This window comes from Hylobates moloch, unplaced genomic scaffold, assembly GCF_009828535.3.
Source record: "Hylobates moloch isolate HMO894 unplaced genomic scaffold, HMol_V3 SCAFFOLD_21, whole genome shotgun sequence".
Lineage (NCBI taxonomy): Eukaryota > Metazoa > Chordata > Mammalia > Primates > Hylobatidae > Hylobates > Hylobates moloch.
The window spans coordinates 8,093,674-8,109,837 of NW_026652296.1; the positions used below are offsets into that span (position 1 = coordinate 8,093,674).

At 42.7% G+C, this 16,164-nt stretch overlaps 1 long non-coding RNA gene across 1 annotated transcript; it reads right to left on the reverse strand.

Annotated features, from left to right (window-relative positions):
- Positions 1-3,009: 3,009 nt before the first annotated feature.
- Positions 3,010-11,468, reverse strand: LOC131382251 (uncharacterized). Its single transcript, XR_009211549.1, has 3 exons — positions 11,364-11,468; positions 5,940-6,062; positions 3,010-3,433 (listed from the first exon to the last, which is right to left on the reverse strand). It is a non-coding gene; the product is annotated as an uncharacterized LOC131382251 (long non-coding RNA).
- Positions 11,469-16,164: the final 4,696 nt, after the last annotated feature.

Below are 16,164 nucleotides of genomic sequence, written 5' to 3' on the forward strand. Positions count from 1 at the left end.
TGTCTTTATAGTAGAAGGATTTATATTCCTTTGGGTATATATCCAGTAAGGAGATGGCTCAGCCCAATGGTAGTTCTGTTTTCAGTTCTTTAAGGAATAGCCACACTGCTTTCCACAGTAGTTGAACTGATTTGCACTCCCACCAACGGCGCATAAGCATTCCCTTTTCTCCACAATCTTGCCAGCATCTGATATTTTTTTGACTTTTTAATCATAGCCACTCTGACTGGTGTGAGATAGTATCTCATTGTGGTTTTGATTTGCATGTCTCCGATGATCACTGATATTGAGCTTTTTTTCATATGCTTGTTGGCCGCATGTATGTCTTCTTTATATGAGTAATTTTGAAAATTAAGACAACTTCCTAGAGTTTATGCCAGAATAAGTTTGTTAGCTGCCAAGCACTTCCAAAAAGTGGTACGACATTTCCACTTTTGTTAGAGCATTTAGTGTCGGCATTTAAATATTGGAACATAGTTGCCAAATACAAAAAATTTAATTTCAGCATATCTGACGATAAGCAGAGCCTTTGGAAGTGAACTAACCAATGGGGTTGTTTTCTTCAGTGGGTTTGAGACAGTTAATTCATGTCATAAACCCAAGAGAAGATGCTGTCCTTTCTGGTTATTAGTTATGAATGTTTTTGTCTGCATGTCACAGAAACCTGTATAATAGTGGCCTAACAAACAGGGAGCCATTTTTTTTATAGGCTGAAAACCTTGGCATCAGGTAGTCCAGGCCAGTGCAGTGGCTGACAAGGTCATCAGAGGCCCAGATTCCTTCTAGCCTTTGCCTCTTCCATTAGCATGTTGGGTACCATGGTGGTAAATGGCTCCTGTAACAACTTATCATGACTGAGACCAAAGTAGGATGAAACCAGAGGAGGATGGAATAGTCATGACAGCAAAAATTTTCCAAGGGTCATTGTATCTATCATTCATTAACTTAACACATATTTATTGAGAAACTACTATGTGCCAAGCACTAATCTAAGCTCCAGGGATAGGGCAGGGAAAAAAGCAGTATCTCTCTGCTCTTCTGGAGGTTATGTTCTAGGCAGCCCTCAAGCAGCTCCCATACTCTGAGTGTTTATTAAGGTCTAGGCCAGGATTTCCCACTTTGTACTATTGACACTCGGGACCAGATTGTTCTTTGTTGTAGGGTCTGTCCTGCACATTGTAGAATGTTTAGCACCATCCCTGGCCTCCACTCACTAGGTGCCAGAAGCACCTGCTCCACTCCCACCCTAGCTGTGACAACCACGAGTGTCTCCAGACATTGCCAAATGTCTCCTGGGAGGCAGACTCTCAGTTGAGAAGCACTGGTCAAGCATTTTTCTAAGTGTGTCACATGCGTTAGCTCATCTAACCTTTGCAACAACTCTGTGAGGTAAGTATTATTAACTCCATTTCAGAGATTTAAGAAAAGGAAAACAAACAAACAAACAAACAAAAACAAAAAAAAACCTTAGCTACTGAGACACTAAATAAATTCTCCAAGGTTGCAAAGCTGGAAGCAAAGCCCACTTCTTCTCCAGTCCACCTGCTGCATAGCCTCTTACTGGGCAGGGGAACATCATGGCCATACTTAGCTGCCTGGAATTCAGGGTCAGTGACAGCACGACTGGCTGATCCTAATCCCAATCCATGCCTTCATATATCAAACACATAAAATGCATGTTTCTGGCTTAGAAGAGTGCCTAAAACATAGGAAAAAAATACTCAAGTGATAGCTACTATAGTCATTTTAGTTTATTTTATTATTGTTACTTCTTTTTTTTTTTTTTGAGATGGAGTTTCGATCTTGTTGCCCAGGCTGGAGGGCAACAGCGTGATCTCGGCTCACCACAACCTCCACCTCCCAAGTTCAAGCAATTCTCCTGCCTTAGCCTCCTGAGTAGCTGGGATTACAGGTATGCACCACCATGCTCAGCTAATTTTGTATTTTTAGTAGAGACAGGGTTTCTCCATGTTGGTCAGACTGGTCTCGAACTCCCGACCTCAGGTGATCCACCCACCTCAGCCTCCCAAAGTGCTGGGATTACAGGCTTGAGCCACCGCACCCAGCCTACTATAGTCTTTATTATTACCTGGATCTGAGCACATTGCCACCCAAAACAAAAATGAGGTTTATTTGCAAGAGAGAAGCTTGGGCTGGATGTCATGACAAAAATGACAAATAATAGTACATTATATAATAGCATATAACAGTGTCAGCAACATCCTGTTTCCTAATGCTGGGGGATCAATTTCATGTAATAGCTCTACTAAAATATTGAAATATAAGTAAAATAGGAAGGAAAGTAAGACACAGTCCTCTCTTACATCATTTGAAACTGGAAATTCATCCATCATAAGAACTTAACTGCTTACTGTGAGTTTAGAAGTGATAATATGTTACAGGATTTAAGAAGCATTAAAACCCTGTGTTTTGTTCAGAGATGATTCCATTTTATTCATCTATTGTTTCTGTCCATTAAGTCAAAAATGGATGAGAGAATTATGAAGCAGAGAGGAACAAATACCATCCATAACCACTCCTGCACGAAAGGAAGGACCCATAACTGAAAACCATGCCCAAGCCAGCTTGTTACCCATAAAGACATAAAAGGATTTCTTCACTCATTTAACAAATATATATACAGATATATGAAAATCAAAAAAAAAATTGAGATTGTACTCTGAGTTAGACACAGTTCAAAATACTGAGGATACAGCAGTAAGAAAATCAGACAAAATTCCTTCTTCTTCTAGAGTTTTCATTCTAGTACTGAGAGGCAGAAAATGAACAGATAAGGACAATACAGAGACCATGTTTGCACTCAGGACAGTAAGACTCCATGACACTTTCCCCTCCTTCCTTAAATGGCTTTGTTCTATGGAAACAAAGGCTCAGATGAGACTGATGAAGGCTGACAAAATGTTTCAGGTAAGATTCAACCAAAGAATGTTGATGAACCCTTTACTTTACAGATAAGAAAACTGAGTCCTAGAGAAAGGAAGCGTCTTGGTCAATGTCATACTGTGTATTAATCAGGAGTCTTTCTGATGCCAAAACAAACAAAAATACTCATTCAAACTCAATGCCCCAAAAAGGGTAAATTTGGGTCTTATAACTGGCATGTCTGATGGGTAAACCTTGGCACCAGGTAAGGTTTGATCCAGGACTTCAGATCCCATTGCTGGAACACAGACTCTTTTGCATCTCTTAGTACTGCTTTCCTCTCTGCTTCGTGCTCATTGAGGTTCACTCTGCAAACTTACAAAATGACTGCCGGCAGTTCCAGGCTTACATGCTACTAGGCAGTAAAACCTAGTCTCCAAGAGCTCAGCTCTGCAGCCAGAGATTGACAAGTTCAAATCCCAGCTCCACCACTTGCAAGCTGTGTGGCTTCAGGCACATCTCTAACCTCTCTGTGCCTCAGTTTCCCCATCTGTGAAATGATGACAATAAAAGTACATACAAAACAGGATTGTTGTGAGAATTAAACAGATAATTCATATAAAAGCATGTTCTTAAAGCATTGCCTGGTAGAGAGTAAACACTCAGTAAGTGTTAGATATTATTGCCAGTTTTCCAATTCCAAGGGAAAGGGCTCCCTTTTCCCAATAACTCAGGCTGGGCAAGAAAGGTAATCCATCCTGCCTGGGTAATGTGCTCATTCCTCAGCCAATCACTGGAGCTGGCGTGACAGAATACCCTGATCGGCCAACTTGGGCCTGGTTCCTACTGGAGCCATGAGTACAGGAAGGTGCAGTCTGGTTTGAATCCCATGAGCTGAATGTGGGGAGAGAATAAATCTTCAAAACAAAATGGGCTGATGGCAGAAGGAGAACAAATGGATGTTGGGCTGACAAAGGAGACAGCTGTCTACTCCAGAGAAGCTTTGAGGCATGTAAGGAGCTGGGGAGTGGAGAGAGAGAGGGGGAGATATGCTAAAAAACAAAGATGAAAATTACTAGTGGAGACACAGTGGGCAAAAAGAATGGAAGGGGAGAATAGGGCAGCCACTGATCCATCACTGCATGTCAACTCAAGCAAGGACACCCTGAGAAATGAAATTGAGTCTAACTCTGACATCCTTTTTTAGGCTAACATTTCTGGTGTGGGGACGGGGATGTTGACTTTGTTGTTAAATTTATTCTGAGATCTTGCTATTTCTTTGCCCATTTTCAGAGACTTCATATTACACCACAGATTTCCAGTGTCTCTTCTGACTAATCAAGACATTGGGGCCAGGCATGGTGGCTCACACCTGTAATGCCAGCACTTCGGAGGTTGAGGCGGGCAGATTGCTTGAGGTCAGGAGTTCAAGACCAGCCTGGCCAACTTGGTGAAACCCCATGTCTACTAAAAATACAAAACTTAGCCGGGCATGGTGGCATGTACCTGTATTCCCAGCTACTCAGGAGGCTGAGGCACAAGAATTGCTTGAGCATGGGACGCAAATGTTGCAGTAAGCCACTATCACGCCACTGCATTCCAGCCTGGGTGACAGAGCAAGACTATTTCCCAAAAACAAAACAAAACCAAAAAAGACATTGAGCACTCTGGGGACTGAATTCCCACATGGCAATGAATGAAGGTGAGCTGACAAAGCTGGTACATTCTAGTTCCTTGACATGAAAAATGTGGCCCATGCACCAGCACAAGCATCATCTGGGAGCTTGTTAGAAAAGCAGAATCCCAAGCCCCATACCAGACCCTCTGAATGTGAATGAACAATATTCCCAGGGGATTCGAACACATACTCAAATGCAAGATGCCCTGTGCCAGTTCATCACAGCCCCCACGTGAGCCATGCCCACTTATCTCATTGAAGGTCAGGACCAGAACTAGGATATGGCAAGAGAATTACGGAGGGCATAAAATTCATGGAGGCCCTCATTCTCAATGTCTTGCAAGTGGCTCCTTGTTAGGGTTGTGGAAATGCAGAATGCAAACTTGGACAACCCTGAGAGCACACAGCTCACACAGCTTTTTTTCTTTTCGTTTTTTGATTGAGTCTTGCTCTGTCGCCAGGCTGGAGTGTACAGTGGCACGATCTTGGCTCACTGCAATCTCCACCTTCCGGGTTCAAGCGATTCTCCTGCCTCAGCCTCCTGAGTAGCTGGGACTATGGGCATGCACCACCATACCCAGCTAATTTTTGTATTTTTAGTAGAGACATGGTTTCACCATGTTGGCCAGGATGGTCTCGATCTCTTGACCTCGTGATCCACCCGCCTTGGCCTCCCAAAGTGCTGGATTACAGGTGTGAGCCACCCTGCCCAGCCGCACACAGCTTCTTAAATGCTGTACCCTAGACGCAGCTCTTGCCTGACTCTAGTCCTGGTCCTGCTGAAGATGTTCAATTTCCTGTCAATATCCCATTTATATAGTATTAGGGCTAGACAGGAGCACAGAAACATCTAGTACAACTCCTTGTTTTTGCAATTGGAAATGTAAACTAAAAAAGAGAATACAACTGGCCCAGAGTTGGGCTTCTGATTAGTAGCAGAACAAAGAAGAAAATTCAGTCTCCTATTGCTAGGGCCCAGGAAGCTTTCCCCACAAAATCGCACCTGCCTCTCTTCCAAGTTGGCCATAGGTCTTGGATAAGCTTATACTAAAGGGGATGAGGTCTTGCAAGTAGATTAAGGATCATGGAAAGCAAGATTTTCTAATTCCTTTATTAACAAATCATTACAAATGATCACCTATTGATAAATAACTTGGTTGCCTAGGTAACATGGATATACTTAAAGGAACTTGAAAGTACACTTTCTTTTACTTGATGGGAAAATCAATTTTTAAAATAATCAAAAGCAAAGATTTCTTAGATGTAACACCAAAAGCACAATCCATGAAGGAGAGAAAAGATAAATTGGACTTGATCAAAATTAAGAACATTAGAGGAACGAAAAGACAAGTCATTGATAGGGATAAAATATTCAAACCTTAATTAGGCTGGGTGCAGTGGCTCACACCTGTAATCCCAGCACTGTGGGAGGCCGAAGCAGGTGTATTTCTTGAGCCCAGGAGTTCAAAACCAGCTTGGGCAACATGGTGAAATCCCATCTCTATAAAAAAAAATAAATAAATACAAAAATTAGCCAGGCATGGTGGTGTGTGCCTGTAGTCTCAGCTACTTGGGAGGCTGAGGCAGGAGAATCTCTTGAGCCTGGGAGGCGGAGATTGCAGTGAGCCAAGATCGCACCATTGCACTACAGCCTGGACAATGGGAGTAAAATCCTGTCTCAGTAAGTAGAAGGAGAGGGAGAAGTAGAAGGAGAAGGAGGAGAAGGAGAAGGAGAGGAGAAGAAGAAGGAGAAGGGGAAGGGGAAGGAGAAGGGGAAAGGGAAGGAGAAGGAGAGGAGAGGAAGAGGAAGAAGAAGAGGAAGAAAGAAAAGAAGAAGAGAGAAGAGAAGAAGAAAAGAAGAGAAGAGGAAGAGGAAGAGGAGGAGGAGGAGGAGGAAGAGGAGGAAGAGGAAGAGGAAGGAGAAGGAGAAGAAAGAAGAAGAGGAAGAGGAAGAGGAAGAGGAAGAAGAAGAAGAAGAAGAAGAAGAAGAAGAAGAAGAAGAAAGAAGAAGAAGAAGAAGAAGAAAAGGAGAAGAAGAAAAACAGTTACCCAAAAAGGGCAAAAGACTTGAACAGATATTTTACCACAGAAGACATATGAATGGCAAATAAGTCCATGAAAAATTGCCACATTGCTAACCATTAGGGTTCCTTAAACACAACAAAAGTGTATATGTACTGCCTCAAGGACTTAGCATCAGCTGTTCCTTCTACCTGGAATGCTCTTCCCGATATATTCAAAACGCTTGTTCTTCATATTTTTATATCTTCATTCAAATATTATCCTCTCCACTTAATCCCTGCTTCCAGTGCCCCCTTCTCTCCTTCCCATCTTGATTTTGCTGGTTGACACTTATGACCTGACATGCTATATATCTCGCTCATTTACTTAGTCAGTTATCTGCTTGCGCCCTCTAAAATGTAAGCCCTCTTAGGGTAGGGAATTTTTAAATAGTTTACTCACTGCAGTATTCCCAGCACCTGGAATAATGCTTAGCACATATTACAAGCTTAATAATATTTGCTGAATACGTGAATCCACTTACGTCTTTGCTCTTCATGTGTTCATGGCACCTTACAGTAGCATTTTTGTGGTTATACTGCAGATATTTATCATTAGATTCAACAGTGGGAAAAAGAGCACTTGTCAAAATGCTTTTCTTTTTGAGTTATCCGTTCATATAACAGAATTGCTTGAAAACCAAAATTTAGTATGAGATAATGGATGTTATAGCACTTTATAAGTGGCAAAGCACTGCATTATTCTTAATAATCAGACTTACGAATACCCACAGGCTAATTTCCTGAGCCTGAGATAGCTTAATTCTAAGCAAGTCACTTTGAACTGTCTACACCTCACTTTCTCCACCCATCAAATAGGCAGTTGAAAAACCAATGACATTTAGCATCTTTTGGGAAGTTTAGTGTGGGGACATAAGAATCTAGACTGTTATCAGACAAACCTGGGCTCAAATCTTGGCTCTGCTCACACAACCCACAGGTCTTGGGCAGTAACTTAATCTCTTTAAGGCCTCAGTTTCTGCATCTGTAAAATGGGGGGGAAATGTCCCTGCCTCTTTGAAATGCTTTAAGAGAAAAGTGAGATAACACCTGCAAACTGCCAAGCAAATAGTACGGACTCTAAAAATGTTAATCTCTCCTTTCTTGAGTTTCTAATCCATTTGTAACTCATCATCAGTTTCATCTGATATTTTAGTTCCTTCTACCTTGTAGAGAGATTTGATGTTAGTTTTGATTCTAACATTTATAAATCTTCAAAGTGAAAGAATTAAAGCTGCCAGTCAGTAAAACTTAATTACTAAATGTTCCCAAGTAGAAGTTTCCCCCCAAAATTGAGTTCCACCCACCCATCTGGGCCCGGAGAGTCAGTAAGGGTAGCCACATTACACATTGCTCTATTTTAAATGCCACAATGAACAGCACAGGCTTAACTGCAATTAAATAGTCCCTGCTGACCACTGAATATACAGTACATCATGTCAGGAGAGGCAAAACTGTCAGATTAGTGGAAATTCATTTTGGGATTGCTGGGTAATTTTGAGAGCTGACAGCCAAAGAAAAATCCATGATCCCTTGTGTGTGGCAGTATAGATCACCCTTGAACAGGAGTTGTTTGGGAATTCAGAATGCAGAAGTGCTCCGGATTTGAAAGCTCACTTCTAGAGCAAAGTTGGGAAAGAAAATGTGAGTGACCAGATCATTGTTTTAAATTCTAAAAACTGGAAAGAGATCTCTATAGTATCAACTCCAGCTAGCAAACAGGAGGTGTGCTCATAAAGCTGCAATATGCTTTTGTAGTCAGTCACTTCTGAGCTAAGGATTGGGAGCTACTCACCGAGATAACAGCTGGACATTAGTTCAGGATGCTGAGAGGACCTTATGGTTTTGGACTCCTTTGTCTGAATGGACATGTTTGAAATTGTTTTCTGGGGGTTGCTTGATCCTAGATGAGAGTCTTCAATCTCTCCACTCCAACCAGCAGCCAATGCTTTCTATATGAACCTGCTTTCTCTATGAAAATGCTTTCTATATGAAAACTTCTTGATGGGAGAAAAAAAACATTGCACTAAGTAGATCTGCTACGGAGGGCTCAAAAACAATAACTAACATGAATGAAGCTGCTCAATGTGTACAGGAACTGTGCTTAGTGCTTTCCCTGTATTATCTCTTAGTCTCTAGTTGGATCTTATGAGGTTGGCATCCCTGTACCCATTACATGGATGAAGAAGCCTAGAGAGGTACAGCAATATGACTGCAGTCATACTGCTATGACAAGAAGTGACTAGGATTTGATTCTCATCATCTCGGTCTACAGCAGGGGTTCTCAACCAGGAGATTTTGCCCCACAGAGGGCATTGGGCAATGTCTGGAGACATTTTTGGTTGTCGAAACTGCTACCAGTATCTAGTGAATAGAGGCCAGAGATGCTGCTAAACACCCTACAGTACCCTCCACAACGAAGAATTAGCCAGCCCTAAACATCAGCAGCACTGTAGCGAGCAATGCTGCTCCAGGACTGTGATTCTGAAGTGCAGTCCCTGGACCAGGAGCATCAGCATCAGCTGGGATCTTGTTAGAAATGCAAAATTGAGGCTGGGCATAGTGGCTCATGCCTGTAATCCCAGCACTTTGGGAGGCTGAGGAGGGTGAATCACCTGAGGTCAGTAGTTCGAGACCAGCCTTGCCAACATGGCAAAACCCCGTCTCTACTAAAAATACAAAAATCAGCCAGCCGTGGTGATGGACACCTGTAATCCCAGCTACTCGGGGGACTGAGGCAGGAAAATGGCTTGAAGAACCCAGGAGGCGGAGGTTACAGTGAGTCAAGATCATGCTACTAGACTCCAGCCTGGGCGACAGAGTGAGACTCAGTCACAAAAAAAAAAAAGAGAAAAAGAAATGCAAAATATAGGGCTTCACCCCAGATCCTCAGAGGGCATGGGAGCGGTAACCTGTGGTTTAACAATTCTCCAGGTGATCCTGATGCAGGCCAAAATTTGAGAACCACTGGTCTAGGGCCATCAGAACATGTGACTGATCTCTGCTGCCCACCCTAAATGTTCACAAATCCTCTAAGGCTGATATGGTTTGGCTGTGTCCCCACCCACATCTCATCTTGAATTGTAGCTTCCATAATTCCCACGTGTTGTTGGGGGGGACCCCGTGGGAGATAATTGAATCATGGGGGAGGTTCCCCCATACTGTTCTCATGGTAGTGAATAAGTCTCATGAGATCTGATGGTTTTACAAGGGGAAACCCCTTCCGCTTGGCTTTTATTCTCTTGCCTGCTGCCATGTAAGACGTGCCTTTTGCCTTCCACCATGATTGTGAGGCCTCCCCGGCCACGTGGAACTGTGGGTCCATTAAACTTCCTTTTCATTGTAATTTACCCTGTCTTGGGTATGTCTTTATCAGCAGTGTAAAAAAGGACTAATACAAAGACTAGAACAAAATTAGTATCGGGGCCTTTGGCTTGTAGAATTCTACCCCTGTCCAAATTCTAGACTGTCAGACAGCTTTTATCGTTTCTGAAGCTACAAAAGGGATGCCAGTGGCCTGTCCAGGTCCTCCCCTGGGATGTCCAGGAACCAGACAACGTGATGGTGAATTGCTCAGGAAGACTTAGAGTCCCCACCAGTGTTTTTCAGAACATTGAGGTACTGTTATCTGCAATCACACTCATGAATATATATTGACCACCCCGCCCCACCCTCTCCAATTTATGTCAGATTCTGGGAGAGATACATGTAGAGATGTCATCTCAATTACTACCATTAATAAGGATAATGATAATTACTGTTTCTGGAGGACTTTCCATGGGTTAGGCTTGCCTTCTAAACATTTGACCTGCATGATCTCATTCTTCATCACTACCTTGTGAGTTAGGTTTCATTACCATGTCCATTTTAGAGATGAAGAAACTGAGGCTTATGTCTGTATGTTACAGACCTTCCATCTGATGCAGCAATGCTCTAACTGGCTGCCAAATTAAACAAGTTAACTTTGTGGGGAGTGGAGAAAGGGCACCAGGCTGAGGTTCATGAAAGTTTTTCCACTAAAGTCAATTTCTCCCCTTATAAAACAGAAGGTTTAAACTAATGCAGACCTAATTTTCTTCCACTTCTAACTGGCTATAATTATAGTGTGTAATAATGTTTCTATTTTATTAGGATCAGCACAATAATCACTATTGCTATTTGCACTGATGTTTACATTGATTTCATTACATTTCACTGATACTGCACTTTTAAGTTTTCCAAGTATTTTCCCATAAAATTTCATTTCAATTCCCAACTGTTCTGTGAGGTGCAAAGGGAAGATGCGTTGACTTCCTTTTATCTCTGAATACTGGAATGATCCTTGCTACATGCCTGGCAAGTGCTGAGTGCTTTATAATCCTTGTCTCTTGTGACCCTATGAGACAAGCATTACTATCCCTACTTTTTAGATGAGAAAACCAAGACTCAGGGAGAAGTCAAGGCCCAAGTGCACACACTGTAAGCGCTGAACCTGCATTCAAACTGATGACACCCAACTGACTCCCAAGCCCCAAGCTCTTGGCCCCAGTATGCACAGGTCTTCTGAGAAACTGAGGTACAGAAAGAGCTAGAACTTCCCTAATCACATTTATTGAACTGAAGCCTAGAATAATTGCCTCCTCTCCTGTGGTCCCGCTACTAGAACACAATTGGACTCAGCCCTCTCCTTTTGGGGAGTGGGAGTGGGGCGGGCATAGAATCAATGCATGGTTCATCCTCGCCGTGACTGAAATGAAGCTTACCTTCCCCCACTGCACTCCGCCACGGAGGGTGGGGTGGGGGCGGCTCTGCATAGCGCCTGCTCCTTTAAACAGATGCACCAGCCTCTTGGGAGATGAAGCTCGTTGGTTCTGTCACTCGTGAGTAATGCACCATAGCTCCCTAGTGGGGAAAATGCCAGATTATACAATAGCATGCTTTGGTGTGCAACTGTCTTTAGAATAACAAATCTCCTCTTCTGCTTGTGAGCATTACGCTTTAATAAAAACAAAAATAGTGGCCACAAATCCCAGCTCTAGCTAAAGGGCATTTCTTCTAAATTCATGTTACACCCCTCACCGTACCCCACCCCCAACACACACCTTTCATCACTCACAGGGAGTGGGCAGCCCATGGCTTTATTTACCTTTGTCTTTTGGTGGGAGCAGACAGAGGGAAAAGAGTTTCTCAGCCTCAGCACTGTTCACTATTGACATCTTGAGTGGAATAATTCTTTGTTGGAGTGTTGGGGTGAGGAAGGGGGGCTGTCTTGTGCATTGTTAGCAGCATCCCTGACCTCCACCCACAATCCACCACCCACAAATCTGAGCAGTGCCCCCATTCCAGTTGTGACAATAAAAATATCTCCACATATTGCCAAATGTCCCTTGGGGTCTGCATACTCTTGTATGGAAAGCGTTCAGTCCCAACAGTGGACAACGTAAATTAGATCTCAGCAGCATAGTCCTAGCTGCAGGTTGCCCATTCCTCCCCCATGGCCCTTTAGGGGAAAATGAGAGTGTTGCAAATACCATGCACAGCCGGGCTGGAAGGCTGGGGACGAGGGTGCTATGCAGAAAGCAGGCTTTCGGGTGGAGACGCAGCCTGAGCTCCTGCCCGCCTTCTCTCAGCTGCGCTGGCACCACCTTCACATGTTCCATACTTAGAGGTGAGAGCTCACAAGTGAGAGAGGCGCAGGAACCCAGCAGAGCCACAGGTTGGAAATAGCACACTCCGGGAATGCAGAGGGGATGGGTTTCCTTCCTGCCTGCATTCGAGCAGCACAGTATGGTAGAAATACATTTAGGCATTCTTGTTGCAAATAGGCATGGAATTAATGTTGGCCTCCAAGTACTGCCTCTATTTCTGCGACTTGGTATGCCTCCCAAAGGGTATTGTTTGCCCCCACAGAGTTTTTGAAATTTGGAATCGTTGCCAGCATTGGAATAGTGCTTTGTAAAAATGCAGATGTCAGATGTGAGGCTCCTTAAGAAAAATGGGAAGTCCTGGATGGATGTTACTGGGTAATTGGCCTGCAAGCTCACATGGCAACCCCAGGCAGGGACTGGGCGGTGGCGCCCCTGTAGATGAGGCAGGTGCTCTGGTGTTCCCCAGGGACCCACTCAGCCACTTCACCAGTTTACACTGCCTGCCTGGACTCCCTAGATACTTGAGTTGAATGCCCCTCCTCTATGTTTTTAAAATGTGTTGTATTAAGCAATGTTAGATATATTCAAAAATACATTTAACACATGTATAAGTTAGAAAGCACACTAACAAAACTAGCATCCAGGAACCTACCATCTAACTTTAAAACTGTCACTTTATCTAAAAATGGCATTGTAGTGTATGTAGTCTTAGGTTATTTTTTTTTTCACTCAACTGTATGCTTCTGAGATGCATCTACATGGTTGCATATAGCTGTGGCTCTTTCATCTTCACTGCTGTATAATATTCCAACATCCCAGAATTTCACTTGGCTCCCTCCTTCTCAGCTCCCTTCTTCTCAAGAATAAGCTTTCTAATGACACTGTCTCAAAAAGCTTTGGAAGCCATCAATGCAAACAATATGCTTTCTCATTCTTTCCTCTTCAAGCATTCGGTTTGGGTTTTTTTCCAAAACACTTGCCGCAATTTGCAATTACTTATTCTTTGTTTTTGTTTTTGTTTTTGTTTTGAGACAGGGTCTCACTTTGTTGCCCAGGCTAGAGTGCAGTGGTACGAACAAGGCTCACTTGAGCCTCAACCTTCTGGGCTCAAGTGATCTTCCTTCCCCAACCTCCCATGTAGCTGGGACCACAGGCATGCACCACCATGCCCAGCTAATTGTTTGAAATTTTTTTTTTAATTTTAGAGATAGGGTCTCACTATCTTGCCCAGGCTGGCCTTGAACTCCTGAGCTCAAGTGATCCTCCCACCTCAGCCTCCCAAAATGTGGAGATTACAGACGTGAGCAACCATGCCCCGCCTGCAATTGCTTTTTCAGTTTGCTCACATATTTGTTCGTTACTATTTTTCAGCAGAATGTATGCTCCCTGCAGAGAGGATCTGCCTACTGTCTTCGCTGTTACCCCAGCACTCAGGCAGAACTCAACAATGTTCTTCATGCACAACAATGAATATAGGAAACAATGAATATGTTTTTCTCAAAATTTGATAAATATTTATGGACAAGGAAATGAGACTGTAGCCCCTGAAGAATGCTAATTGGCCTTTTAAACTGAAGGTAGAAATCGAATATGCCTTATTCACAGTGCTTGAGGCTGAAGTGCTTGGTAAATATTTGTAAGGGTTGTGAAGAGAGGTGATGTGTGCAAACTCTGGGTCATGGCTTCTCAAGCACCTTGCCCACCCCTCTGCACTTACTTCTTCCCCCTAGCTGAAATGTGGGGATGGTAGTAAGCCATTTTGAGCCAGACAAACAAGGAAGTTGTCAAAAAACAGTGAAGCAACAAGTAAGAAGGTGCTGGATGACTGATACTATGGTACTGCCACACTACAGCAGCCCTAGGCTTAGAGAGAGAAAGAGCTTCTCTTTTGGTTAAGCCAAGCTCATCCTGGGTCCCTATGACAGCAGTCAACCTCTGTGCTAATGAATACGGTCTATTGGTAGAACCCTGCTGGGAGTGGAGGGAATTTGTTGCCCCTAAGAAGATGTACTCAACCACTAAGCAATCCTCTGACATTACCGTCCTATCTACTGCTCCTATAAAGGTGATGAGTGGGCCCCCATGACCCAGGTACCCTCCCCCAAGCACCACTCCCTTCCCTTTCTCCAAGCTACACTCTCTGATATGTCTTTCCTGATCAACAGCCCTTTAAAATTCTCTCTCTCTTTCTTTCACCATTTGGTTCCATCTCACCAACACTGGTTACTGGACTTTATTCTCGGAGCATTAGATGATTGGAGTGGGAGATAGCAACAACAACAAAAAAGCTTGGATGGGAGTCAGAGGATAACCCAGTTCCAACGCCAAAGCCAAAATTTCCAGATTTTACCCAGAATCTTGTTCTGAACCTGCCCCAAGACACAGAATAGACGGTCAAGACCCAAGAGAATGTAATATTTCCCAAATAGCTATGGCCTGAAAATGTTCAAGGCAGGCCTAGTCTGGTGCCCCCCTTAACCAAAATGAATTCCTCATAAACCACCTGTAGCTATGATAAAGTGACTTCCTGGAGAACCTGCCAAAACAAACCGTTTGTGAAACGTACACCAAGGAAACTAAAGGAAGTGACTTTCTGCAAGGGATCATTATTTATATACCAGGAAAATGCTGAGGGACATTTGCCAAAAACAATAGTTTTAGAAGCGTTGGTCGGCTGCCGATCCATCTGATGATAATTAGCTAGCAAGAGCCATTGTCTGCCTCTTCAGACCACCTGAAAATAAAAGAAGGCATATTTTTCATCCCCTGGTATTATTGTCAGTCTTTAATGGCATCAGCTCACGGGGAAACAAGATCTAAACAACAAATGGCAACCTTTTTTTGAGTTCTTCCTAAATGCCAGGTAATAAAGTATTCTATCTCATTAAAATAGTATTAAAAAAACTATGATGTACATACCATCCCCGTTTCCATCTGAGGACAATCAAGGCCTGGAAAAGCAAAAGAATTTCCTGAAGCCCACCTTTCTAGCAAGCTGTAAATTTAGGATTAAAAACCAGTTCCATCTTTCTTCTTAGCAGGTGGGACAGTATTTCTCAAATTCCATGCATCTGTGGACAGCATCAAAAATGTTTGCCATATCTATGCAACAACTGTTATAAAGACGTGAAACGCTTTACTTTCAATAACTTTCCTTTCATTTTTGTTTTCCTAGATTTCTTTAAAAGGGAAATATTTTACAAAAACCATAAATGTAAAGTACCAAGTGTCATTGGCCTTACATAGATGACCAACTTGAATATGTCAAAATACAAACATCAAAATGCTATAAAATTCTATCTGGACTTGTCTGTTGAAGGGTCTGAGCCTGAAGTCTCCTCTTCCTTTGTCAAAAAGGGAGATTAACAAGTGATAGTGTGATGTTAAAGACTACGCTAGCACCAACTGAGACTTTCTCCCCAACCAGACAGAAGGACTTAAAGAAAATCCAACGGGCAAATCTTTCCTACTAGGAGTGTCAGTGTTACTTAACCATGAGTCAATGTACCCCAAAATCATTTTGTTGTGTTTTGTCTTGCTTTTATGAAATACCATATTATGCTCTGCTGTCATCCAAAAGATGTGTATTGGAAACACAGATTTACCCTTTTGTATATATTTTCTTTCCTTTTAGTTTAATTGACACACAATAATTGTACATACTTATAAGGTACATAGTGATGTTTCAGTACATATAATAGACAGTAGGGATTTTTAAGATTCCACATCAATAATGCACATACCACATTAAGTTTGATCATCTTGAAACCCATCACTAATTCCTGCTCATAGATTAAAAATCTAAGAAAAGCAATAAAAGTAAAAATTTACCTACCCTTTCTCAAGATAGATTTATCCATTAATTCATTGATTCATTCATTTCAGAAATGCTCATTGAGAGCCCCAAGTGCTGAGA